Source organism: Microchirus variegatus (genome assembly GCF_963457635.1).
Source record: "Microchirus variegatus genome assembly, chromosome: 7".
Classification (NCBI taxonomy): domain Eukaryota; kingdom Metazoa; phylum Chordata; class Actinopteri; order Pleuronectiformes; family Soleidae; genus Microchirus; species Microchirus variegatus.
In genome coordinates this window covers 25,549,521-25,562,600 of record NC_139808.1, presented here as the reverse complement: position 1 = coordinate 25,562,600, position 13,080 = coordinate 25,549,521, and the positions used below count along the sequence as shown (strand labels likewise).

Genomic DNA, 13,080 nt, shown 5'->3' with positions numbered 1-13,080 from the left:
TGTAACGTTTTTAACCCAGACCGGCTTCTGTTTTGAGGCTGACACGCATCATCCCTCCCTGTGGTTTTTCCTGGCCTTTCTGGGATAGAGGCGTGGAGCGAAAAAACAAAGTGTTATCTTTGGTACCTCTTAAAAGCATGTGATTAGTTGGCTCATCAGTTCCAGTTTCCTGTTCTCTTGTCTCCGGTCCACTTACATTGATTGTGGCCGTGACATTGAGGTTTGTTTGCCTTTGTCTGTTGTGTGTGTGTGTGCGGTTTTAAGAGGCTTAATTGAACGACACTTTAAACAGACACAAACTCACTGTATGTGATGCCATAGTAGTGGATCGGCACACTCACAAATTCAGATTACCAAGTGACATCAACATTTCTGTGTGGACTCCAAACTGTAATTTGGACGGTCGCTCAGTGGTAGAGCGAGTGGTCTTTCTCCTCAAAGGTTGTGGGTTTGATTCCCTGCCCTGCTAGTCTACATGCGTCTTTGGGCAAGACACTTAACCCCATGTGGCTCCTGACGGCTGTGTAGGCAGCGTGTGAATGGGTATAAAATAGGGATGTGAATCTTTGGGTGGCTCACCATTCGATTCTCGATTCAACCGATTCTCGATTCAATAATTGATACAATGCATAGTGTGTTGAGGCAAATTATGGCATCAAAACAATACAGTTTGAATAAGATAATGTGATAATGTGATCACACAAAGGCAAACTTCAGACAAAACATTTATTCCTTAAAAACAAATAAAAACTTACTTACTGTACAAAAACTAACTTGCATAAATAAAAGCTTAGGCTAGCTGCCTTTTTCTCAAAAATAAACTCTTCACAAATAACACAAACTGGTGTTTTGTGTTTTTTCAAAATATATATATATTTCTTTTTCGAAAAATAAATATTTTTTTTTAATTAGAGCTAAATCTGATGCAGAAAGTCTCAGAAATATCTTCCATTTCATATATATATATACATATATATATATGTATATACTGTATATATCCCATTTTATTACAAATAGCACTTTTCCATTGTACAGTTCTTGCTCTACTTGGCTCGACCCTACTTGGCTTGGTATCAGGCACATCGCTTTCCATGACTAAGTACCCATGGTTTCACGAGTTGTTTTTCGGTGTAACTGAATCATTAGAATCAGTTAATTAAAAAGATTAGTTCAGTACTTATTGCACAAACTCTGTGCGACACGGTCACTGAACTGAAATACGGTGAATGGGGTTGTGATTCAGCTCACGATCGCTGGCTTTCAGCAGACTCCTCTGGTGAATATCGAGATTTTAGAAGATTAACCCATGTTTTCAGGATTTTCAAGTCTTTTTTTCACTTATCTAGAGTTGTTCGGTTTGATTATTGCGTCTTACGTCGTGCTCTTGACTCTTCCAGTGACAAAACTATCTGACCAATCAGAGGCCGGCAGTCTGTCCCCATCACATCGTAGTATAGTATCGGCTCAGCTCACTTGGAACCACTCCAGAGCAGGTACTAAAAAAGAACCAGGTGCCACGTACTATCCCGAATGGAAAAGCAAAAAAAAAAACAGAGTAGAGCTGAGCTGAGCCATGCTAGAATTGTATAATGGAAAAGCGCAAAAGTGATCTCACAAATGTAACATTTCTGTTTTTATTGACGAGACGCTTAATGTTCACAAGTAAGTCGAATGCAAACACGTCCGGTTATGAATATATATCTGATCTGAACTGAATCTGATTTGAATCAGATGTTCCTCCTCAGAAACACACACACATGCAGAGTGGAATGAGTGGAACGTTTTTTTAATATTGATGCGACAAGATGTAACGCAGTCTTTCTGTGTCGTATCTGCCGCTGCTTTGTGAGCCCTGCTCTTACACACATCATACATGCATTATTCTAATTAATTGTAATTGTCACTAATTGTTTGACTCAGCTACGGGAAGGCTTGAATCACCAGGAGACGGCGTCGGCTCATCTTTTGTATCGTTATATAAATATGAGGGTGGTTTTTGATCTGTACACAGAGCTATTTTACTCTGAGCGTAAAGGACAAGAACATGGTTTTCAAGCACAGATTATGAATCCCACGTATTGGTGGCTGTTCTCTTTCTCTCTCTCTTTAATGTCTTTGTATATTTCCAAGGCTGTGTAAATCAATTTGACAATCGAAATGACCCGAAAGGGCTTGTAAACTGCTTCAGCTTCAGCGTTGGATCGTCGTAGTTAAACAGATGCCACGTCGAGCTCCGAGAAATGAAGAGGATTTCAAGGTCTCAGTGTTTTGCTCCGGGGGCTTTTCAATTATCCTCGAGCTGAGAGAGTGTGGAGATCGGGCCAGAGATCAGGAAAATAAAAATCAAAACCCACAGAATGGAAATCATTGTTTCTACGGTCAAGAGGTCCATAGTTACGGAATATACCACATATGTCCGGTTGTATCGTGGCGAAATAACTGGAATATGTTAGAAAAGTCAATTTTTTGTGTGTGTATTCCTGGTCACGTGTGCTTCCAGCTGATGTTTGCCATCTTCCCTTGTGAAATCCCCAAGGATGACGATAGCCCGTGATTTATTCATAGAAATGGTAGAATGCCTGATGGCTCTTTTCCGGGGCTATGAGGAGGTCACGCAATAGCGACGAGGTAATGAGGATAATTGACAAAAAAGTGAAGATGAATCAAAAGAATGTTTCAAGGAATTATTTTATTTTCCAATTGTGTACTGTTTTAGGGCCAGATATTAATTAGGCTAAGTTTAGAGCTGAGATAAGGTTAGGTTTAGGGCCAGATATTAATTGGGCTAAGTTGAGAGCTGAAATAATGTTAGGGTTAGGGCCAGATATTAATTAGGCTAAGTTGAGAGCTGAGATAAGGTTAGGTTTAGGGCCAGATATTAATTGGGCTAAGTTGAGAGCTGAAATAATGTTAGGGTTAGGGCCAGATATTAATTAGGCTAAGTTTAGAGCTGAGATAAGGTTTGGTTTAGGGCCAGATATTAATTGGGCTAAGTTGAGCGCTGAAATAATGTTAGGGTTAGGGCCAGATATTAATTAGGCTAAGTTTAGAGCTGAAATAATGTTAGGTTTAGGGTCAGATATTAATTAGGCTAAGTTTATAGCTGTAATAATGTTAGGTTAGGCGCCAGATATTAATTAGGCTAAGTTTAGAGCTGAAATAATGTTAGGTTTAGGGTCAGATATTAATTAGGCTAAGTTGAGAGCTGAAATAATGTTAGGTTAGGCGCCAGATATTAATTAGGCTAAGTTTAGAGCTGAGATAAGGTTAAGTTTAGTGCCCAATATTAATTAGGCTAAGTTTAGAGCTGAAATAAGGTTAGGTTTAGGGCCCGATATTATTACGGTGAGTTTAGAGCTGAAATAATGTTAGGTTTAGGGCCATATATTAATTAGGCTAAGTTTAGAGCTGAAATAAGATTAGGTTTAGGGTCAGATATTAATTTGGCTAAGTTGAGAGCTGAAATAATGTTAGGGTTAGGGCCAAATATTAATTAGGCTAAGTTTAGAGCTGAAATGAGGTTAGGGTTGGGGCCAGATATTAATTAGGGTGAGTTTAGAGCTGAAATAATGTTAGGTTTAGGGCCAGATATTAATTAGGCTAAATTTAGAGCTGAAATAAAGTCAGGTTTAGGGCCAGATATTAATTAGATTGACTTTAGGGCTGAGATAAGGGTAGGGCTTCTAAAGACATCCAGCACAAATAAATGAAATAAAGACACAAAATCCCCGGATTAGGGTTGGGATTAGAGTTATTTCTGCTGCCGTCTTCTCGCATGAAAACAACAGCGTGTTCCCACTAAAACGTCACACAAATGAAGGCTTCTTCACTTGGCGAGCCAGAAACTATATTCTCTAACAATAATCCTAATCCCCGCAAGTGCCTCCAGGTGTCTGTAGTGCAGCGACATACATTATACAGTATATTAAAGGTGCGCTGAACATCCGAGGCCCGCGGGCGGAAAAGTATAGATAGTCCGGTCTTTTCTCCATCACACAGTGTGCACTGTCCACATAATTGTATCTCATTAGAATAGAGATGTGAACGTCGCCTAACATTAGACTCCCAGATTAAGATCTCCATTAGATGCGGGGACGTGTCTGCCTGTTTAAAATTAATCATCACCATTCATCAGCGTGTGTGTGTGTGTATATGCATGCATTTCCACATTGTGAGCGTCACGTTCCCAGTATAGTGTTATATCACTATTCACATGGTAATCCCAGCTTCTGCTCGCTCTTTAGTAAATGTTTGCTTTCAGGAATATGACATTTTTAGCCTTCAGAGGGCTTCGTTTATATTTCTCTGAAGGAACTCGTGTTTACTCGCAATTGCAAGGACAGTTTATTGAGTCGAATGTGGAAGTGGAATTAGCGGTACATGGAGATGTTTTCAGAGGGACCTGTGGTTAAATTTACTCTTAGCAGTGTTTTAGTATTCAGAATCAGACATATAGTAGAATACTAAACATAGACACAAAAACAGCAAATAACTAAATGAGACTCATTACCCAGCAGCAGCAGCAGGTGTTTAAAGCTGCACTCAAGCTTACTAAATGCTGAAATTACGAGGTCTTATTTATGTTTACCATAATTATCGTCCTTATATAGAGTGTAAACATGATAAAAAAAATAAAAAAAAGTAATGGCACTTGTGACAAATCACAGCTTTGGCTGATGGGAGCGCTAATCGTTCTGCTGTTGTTTGGTGATAAACAAAAACACAGGACGAATTAAAAGTTTGACCTGAGGATCATAACGCTCTGAAACACTATTTCCTGCATTTTGAGGTGCAAATTTCGTGGAATACAACCAAGTATTTTTTTTTTGTCGCAACATTATTTTTGTCTTGAGGCTAGCCGCGTCACGGAAAAAATCATGCAATGTAATGCGAGATGTGAGCCAAGTGCGATTACGCGAGATTTCATCAGAAAACAAAGACAAAGCGACTGCTCGGAAGGCTCGAATCGGCTCATTTTAATCGCATTCAGCGAAGTTACCAGGGAAAATAGGGCGTCTTTAGGGCGTCCTGCCTAAAAATAGGGAGTCTAATTGTGTATTATTTTCCCCAGGATGCCCTGCTAGCTAAAAGCCTGCGTGTCAGTTCAATTTGTCTTGTAGGGGACATTGAAAGTGTGCTTGAAAGTTCATGGATATCAATCATCTTAAAAGGCAAAAATGCCAACCTTGTTGTGACAGTGAAGGAGTCGATGAAGTTCTTGCTCAAAGAAATGCAAACGTGGATAATTCTGTGGGAACAGATTATGTTTTTCCATTTTCTTATTTAGGGTCAAGTTTGCACAAAGTGTGGATCCAATAGTTTCAGTGGTTTTGCATACCTGCACTCTTAGAAATAAGGGTTCCAAAAGTGTTCTTCTACAGGGGTTGAGGTTCTACCTGGAACCGTTTGTTTTTCAAGGGTTCTTGATAACACTAATGGTTCCAGTAAGAACCATTTTGATCCAGAGAACCCTTTAAAACCCATTTCTTGAATAAAGGGTTTTAAAAGGGTTCTTGGTAACACTAAAGTCCAATTTATACTCCTGCGTAAAGTGCTCTACGTAGGTTACACAGAGTCCTCTGCGTCGACGGATAGCCTGTCGGAGAGCCTCTGCGTCGTCTCCGACTGCACAAAATATTTTTTAAGTGTCTGTCACTCCGTCAAGGGACAACGGAGACGGCAAGGGCTGCGATTGGTCCTCAGGACAGGCCGAGCTAACGATGCTCTGTGCCGGCCACAGTGCGCACCGAGCGTCCACAGAGGCGGAGCTGATCACCGCCGACAACGTCGCTGCCAAACTATAAAAAACGTCATATCTTAATACACTGAGCACATGTTTAGACTCTAAATGGCTAAGTTCTCGCCTCAAATTATCTTAAAACTGCGTTCCGTGACACAGAAAAGTGAGAAACGTTGTTGTTATTCCGCTGCAACAACAACAACAACAGTCTTTCTCTCTCGAACGCCATTTCTTATTGTAGCCAAAGGCACAACATCCTTGCGTAGCGACCCCTACTGATCGGACGGGAAATTGCAGTGCGTATCCGTCACCACGACGGAGAAGTATGAAGGCTCGAGGGGTCTCCGCGGTTACGCAGTCGGAGAAGTATAATGTGGCCTTCAGGGTTCCAAACCAAAAAGGGTTCTCCTATGAGGACAAGCCGAAGAACCTTATGGTTCTACTTTTGTTTCTTAGAGTGTGATGGCTTCCATGTTTTACGATAATGGGCCAAGGAAGTCGGGATGGAGGAGTTTATAATCCACTCACCGCCGCTCACCTCTCGCCAGCTTTCCAGATCAATTGTGCAGGACCTCTGGAGACCACAACATCTGCTGCTGACAGCGTCACTTGACTTGTAGCTCGTCAAGTGTTTCTTCTTATTGATCGCTCGGGTGCACAGAGAGGTTGCAAACGAACAAACCCATCACCCCCAGCTCTTTGTGCCTCCACCCCCTCCTTCAGCCATCTTTGCGCACCTCCACCATGATGACGTGGACTCAAACGGGGGGTGGCCGGGGGGGGGGGATAAAGAGGTCCCAGCTTGTCGAGACGGATGCAGTAAATAGCACTTTTGCAGACGGAATGAAAATACTCAGTTGGGTAGGTGGGGGGGGGAAAGTGTGTGACGGTAAGGGACAGTTTGATTAGACACCTCCGCCGATGTGTGAAGTAGAGTTTGTCTCCCTCTCTCTGTCTCCACAGACAGGAAAGGGACAAAGCAGTTATCGTGGGTGTGAGGACGGTGGACTCTGTGGCTGTAATAGTTTAATGGGAGAAAACAGACCAGGGGAGCGACAGAACCTCAGGGGAACTGTCACCAATTTTCACCACGAGTCGCTCAGTTTTGGTTTTAATTTTCCTTTTTGTGTGCCAAGGGTCCGGGGTGAGATATCACTCATCTAAAAATAGACGTGTGTGTGTGTCCATTGTTAATGGATGAACATCCATAGCGACTTGCCAGGGTCTTCCTCCATCTTTGCTGTAGGGTTTATGTTAGCTGTAGGTTGCCATACGGCCAATACGGGTGTGAATGATTGTTGTGTCTGCCTTTCATTATTCACCACAGCTCCTCAGCCGTATTTCGTGTCTCTTCTTCCCCCGCGGAGGGGAAGTGGAAGAGGAGGAGGGGTTGAGGGTGTGAGGTGGAGGTTTGCTGAATCTCACTGCTGGCATCTTTTTCTGTCTGAGATCACTATTGTTTTGTTTTGTTTCAAATGATTGGCTGTTTAAAGGCGGAAATTCACCCTTTGATTGTTATCCTGTGATCCTCTACGCGTTGCTCTGTTTAGTGCAGCTCCTCCTAATATTAATGTGTCGTCAAGGGCTTCCGAAAATTGGAAGACACTGCAGTTCTATTTTGTTTAAGATGCAGTTTGTGACTGCAGGGATTCACGGGCGCCCCCCCAAAATCTTGCTTTTCATAAAGTGTTTCCTCACAGTAAAAAAATGACAAAAAGTGTTGTCAGTTGTACCAATTTGTACCACTTGTGTATCGTAGCGCAATCTGTCACAACAATTGCAATGAGTTGTTGCCGCTCTGGTGTCACAAAATCCGCTGCGTCTCACCTAAACCTTAGGATTAAACACTTCTCTGTACGTTGTTTATTTCATAAACAGGTGGAAAATAACTTACAAAGTAAAGAAACAACAAGAAAACACTAGATTCAAGGGTAAAAAGCAAAACAATAGACATGCATTATTTATAAATTGTCCATAAGAATCCATCCACATTAAATCAAATACCATAATTTGTCAACATAGGTTACTGAGTGTAAAATCCTCCACTGTTCTTATTTATTGCATTCCAGAGACACTTTTACCTCTTCTGTCTCATCCATTTTTCTGTCTCACCTTCTTGTTAAGTCAGTCATTTTGCAGAAAACCATCTCTGCCGCCTCCCGGGGAGAACTCCACGAGACCTGCGGCATCCAGCTGTGAGGCATGTGTTAGTGGAAAGGCTAATGAATGGAACCAGGAGGACATCTCCTTGAAAGAAAATTGGCCCTTTCCCTATTTAATATTTCTGCAGAGTGATATATTTTTCTTCTGAAATTCATGATGACAATACAGAGTGATGGAAACTGAAGAATTTAGTCGATTTCCAGTCTGACCCCTTGATGGTTGCTCTGGTTTATTCCGCACATTTGAACAATTATGTCCTCTTATGAGAGTTCAGTACGGTTTTATTTATATAACGCCGAATCACAACATACATAATCTCAAGGCACTTGAACATCATTGAGAGCAGAGAAAATCCAACAATTCACATGATGAGTAAAAGCACTAGAGGCATCAGTGGAGAGCAGGAAAAACTCCCTGAAGAAGAAATCTCTGACAGAACCAGAATAAAAGATGTGTGGCAATGTGCCAAGACAGGTTGGGGTGAAAGGAAATATGGGGGACAGAAAGGACAATAGTGAGAGACAGAAGACACCGTCACTATTTACTAGAACCTCAGAAAAGACCAGAGAAGGTGTAGCCCTCGCGTCACAGTCTGTGGTCGTGTTTATATTTGAGTGTTTGGTTAAGTGATGCAGTAAATCAAGCTGCAGCGTTGTTTTATTTATGTTTACGCTCCTCTTCGTGGCGTTTCCATTGGCTGCCGTGTACTCAGCGCAGCTGCTAGAGTGGTAAAAGATACTATAAATTCCCATGGGGGCGCCTGTTTCTCATTCCCCCAACCATTCAAGCACACACACAGACACACACACACACAAAGCCATTCATGTGGTGCACATATCGCAGAAATCTGTCGTTCCTACTTTACTCCAATGTCCAGTTTCTTTAACACCGGATAAACTTAGCCGTTAATTTTCTTCCTTAAGGCTCACATAGAGTGGCCCTGTTGCACATATTATGTTAGTTATAGAGGTCTACTTACATACATTAACTTGTTTTTATGGTCAAAAACCTCCTAGTTGCTGTAAACAAGCCGATAGAAATCCTCTTTTTTCTGACGCTGTTCCTCAGCCGCGATATTTCAGACATAAATCTCACACCCAGAAGACAGAGTGTGTTGTGATTGGCCAGCCAGCGTAGAGCCTTCCCAACTGTCTTGTGATTGGCCAATGCCCGGAAATTACAAAATCAGGACACCCGCTCTCAGAAGTGCAGCTCCCCCCTCTGGAGCGGTGGATGCACTGCTACTCATTATCAAAACATTGTTTTAACAATGTTTTAAAATAGCTTTGTCACGACTCCCCGTCGAAGTCCCTTTTATGACTTTGACCCAGAGTCAGAAGACACTGTCGCTCGTGAAACACCTCCACAACGGACGTTATTCTTCTTCTGCGGTTCAATGTACGCAACCAGATGTGCCCGGACTAGTGCCCGGAACAGGAGAATCTGCTGTTAACGTAACCGGACCAGGTTTTTTCAGAGATCTCGCTGAGCCCGAGATTATAATAAAACACAGCGTTCTCAGCAGTGGCTGAACTGTTTGTTTAGAACCTTCAGGGCTTCGTAAACAAGGTAATGACGCAGATACACACTAAAAAACAGCGTTAATTGGAACTTCCGGTCTAGGTCCGCTTTAATAAAATCCTATAAGGTCTATGTGACACTCGAGGATCGTCCATTTGTGCAACTTGTTTTTAAGTTCTCATCTTTTCTCTGAAGTAACATCTCCGGTTTTACCTAATTTGATTTGTTAAAGGCCTCTTGAATGTCACCTCCGAAGACTCGCGACAATTATAAAGCTCATCTTCATCATAGAATCGCTATTACTCTGCTCCTGAGAGGCTGCTTGGTAAGCAATAATAATAAAGATGTGGTACTTTTTATTGAGAGAGTGGGGAATTTACTGACTGCGCATCCTAAAGAAGATAAAATGTCGTCGTCAGACCCCGGGGACGTAAGAGATCTTTTTTTCTTGGCCAAGCAGAACTGGTGCTTGAACCCGTGTCCCTTTGATTCATTAAAAGACAGCACAGCACCTCGCATTGAATTAATTTTCGATTTTAAAGTGATTTAAATGTGATTTGGTGGTTCACGCTGGGGTCACATATCGCAGATCACTTTTCACTTGAACGCGGAACCTTACAGCCTGTTTCTGGCTAATCCAGATAAATAAATCCTGGAAACTTTACGGTATTTGCAGTATTGTGAAGTCCAAACGTGATTTACTTTCTCAACATCGCCGACGCTGGCCTGATAAAACTGGCTAAATTGAAATAAAAGACACCTCAGTGTTAAGTATAGCAATTTTTTGTCCTGTCACAACAAAATAATGTTAGCTGAGGTCGTGTTTATAGGCATTGTTTTACCATCACAATGATTAGGCTTATTGTTCCAACCTAACACTGCACTGTTTATTTAGGATGTTTTCTCCTCTCCTTGAGAACGTGTAACCGCACACTACAGGGAAATCAGTGATGTAGAGCAAATGTTTGGTTGAAATGAAAACCGTTATATTTTTAGTGCTTGATTATTGCACATAATTAAAATAAAGAAAAAGACATGTTCACACCTCCAATATGCAGGTTTTCTTACACCTCAAACCTCATGTCACCTTTCAGTTCTTCTGCTGTGTGGCACCATTCAATCTTATCTCCTTTTTTTCAGTCCCCAGCAGCTTCCAGACACATATGCAGGTTAAAGGGAGAACAAGGATCTGTTGAAAATATTTGCAAACCTCTTAAGATATATTTTTAATGAATTTTTGAAATTGGGGAAATGATCCATTTGCCCTGATGCAATTTGACAGAGAACTGACTTTCTTCTCAAAAACAAAAAAGTATCTCGTAATTACTTGAAATTCACCATCATGATAGTCGGCATCACCCTGAACAAGAATCCATTGAAAATATTTTCAAACCTCTTAAGGAATAATTTTAATGAATTTTTGAAATTCAGGAAATGATCCATTTGCCCTGATGCACTTTGACAGAGAGCTGACTTTCTTCACAAAAACAAAAAGTATCTCGGAATGACTTGAAATTTACCATCATAATAGTCGGCATCGCCCAGAACAAGGATCCATTGAAAATATTTGCAAACGTAGTTTGCACTTTATGGACCTAACAACTCATCCATTCATTGAGATAGACAAATAGAATCAATAGACAAACTTGAGTATGGATAAATTACCCTCTCCTCTGAAACAAAAAAGAATGTCCAAAATACAGAGAATGACGAGGAATACCCTAATATTCTCATTTGGTGAAGTTCTTTGAAATACATCAAAGGGTAGCACTGTGATATTATAAGAAAGTGGAATTGAAATGAATAATAAAATCAAAGATTAAGCTTAAGAAAATACCTGCAGGGAGGGACACTATTTAATAAATATTTCAGTTTAGAGAGAGACGAGAGTCGGAAGGTGTGTGAATAAAATTATTTCTGAACCCACTCGGTTACGTGGATTGCATTAACAAGTGATTTTGTTTTAGAATAAGGGTGGAAATAAGAAGCAACTTGTCATGAGTATTGCAAAATTGCATTATAGATAGAACTCAAAGCAGTACACATACAATATATACAGAGGTGATAAGAATGTGCAATATAGAGTTTCTTATATCCTTTTTACTTTTTTTTTATCCTTTATTGTACTCAAAATGTTTAAAATCGAATTGAATTAGTCAAATACATCACAGTCAAATTTGACTTGGCCTCGTTTTATGAAAATGTCTATTTTGTGTCTTTTGCTACTTCATATCACAACTAAAAATGCAATATAAAATTTACTCAGAAACACCTATTAACCTATAACGACACACCCCCAGGATGTCCATATAAGGAGTTGTGTATTATTCCTACAACAATTTACCATGGGTGCGCCTGTGTTCACCTCAGCACACCATTGTCATAACCTTTGAAGACATGTAAACAACCATGGGCTCTTAAATCCATCTGTAGCCCTTGGGTCCAAATGAACCCTCACTCATTCATCTTCTACCATACAGTCCCAAACATACACATTTTTCTAAACTCAAAAGTCTTTTGGAAACAAAATTGTCGTCTTTAACAAATATGAATATGTATGCCCTTAGAGTTATGCGTAACATTCGCCCACAATGTTGTCTTTGAGAGTCCTTCCTTCCTCCCTCCTCTAATTTCAAGGTGCACTTGTTGCCTCGGTCGACAAAAATGTCCTTTGCGGGGAGAAAATCTGCATAGATAATAGAGCCAGGTCAGTGTCACGGAGCACCGAGCAATTTTTCAGGTTTTTCATTTTCTACCAAAAAGATAATGGTGAGGTGATTTCACCGTGAGCTCCACCTGTGGCGGACGGTGAGCGAATCCGTCAGTGAAATGGCATGATATATACAGTCAGTCGTGTGCGGTGAAAGTGATTTGAGACGGCGGGCTATTAACACGATGCACAAGTTGCTATTTAAACTGACTGTCGGGCATCTTTCTCACATGCTGTTTTCTGTCACTATATCCCTTGGCGATGTATGTGTGTGTGTGTGAGACTACAGTACGGTGAACTGTCTTTGTCTCTGCTCATTATTGGCACCGGTTCAAAGAAATGGCTTCTCATTTGCATATGCAGCTGCGGGGCTGGAACTCCAGGTGATTCATACCGTCTTCTTCGTTTTTTTATTTGCAGAGGATTAAATTAAAACCAATCAGTCAGCGCAGATCACACTGACCCAGAGAGAAAAGGGAGTCAGGTGACCGCTGTGAGGTCGTCCAACCGCGTTTATCGCCCTCTGCGAAAAACGTCAAGTGCTGTCGCGACAGCTGCTGTGGCAACAATTAAGAGACTCGGGAAAAATTCAAGTCATTCTGAGAGCGTCGTCGCACAGCGAGCGGCAAACCAGTGTGAGCACGGAAATTACGGTGTGTTGTATGTGAGGTGTAATTGGCTGTAAACACCAACAGAGATACCTAACACATTCACAGAGCAGCTTTTTGAATTTTCTGTATCGCGCTCTATAAAGCCCCTTTTTCACGCCTCGGGAAGGCACGGTTATTTTTGCATTTCCATAAGCGATAGTACCTGCTACTTTGTTTAGTGCCTGCTCTGTTGAGTTTCTAAGCAAGCTGAGACGACGCTATGCGTGATGTCGCCAGACTGCCAGCCACTGATTGGTCAGAGGATCGTCACAAGAATCAAAGCCGAACTGTAAATC

At 41.3% G+C, this 13,080-nt stretch overlaps 1 protein-coding gene across 1 annotated transcript in view; it reads left to right on the top strand.

Moving 5' to 3' along the window:
* Positions 1 to 13,080, top strand: part of tex264a (testis expressed 264, ER-phagy receptor a) — a gene marked incomplete at both ends in the record, with an annotated part of 85,299 nt that overhangs the window by 58,471 nt on the left and 13,748 nt on the right. The window lies entirely within an intron of this gene.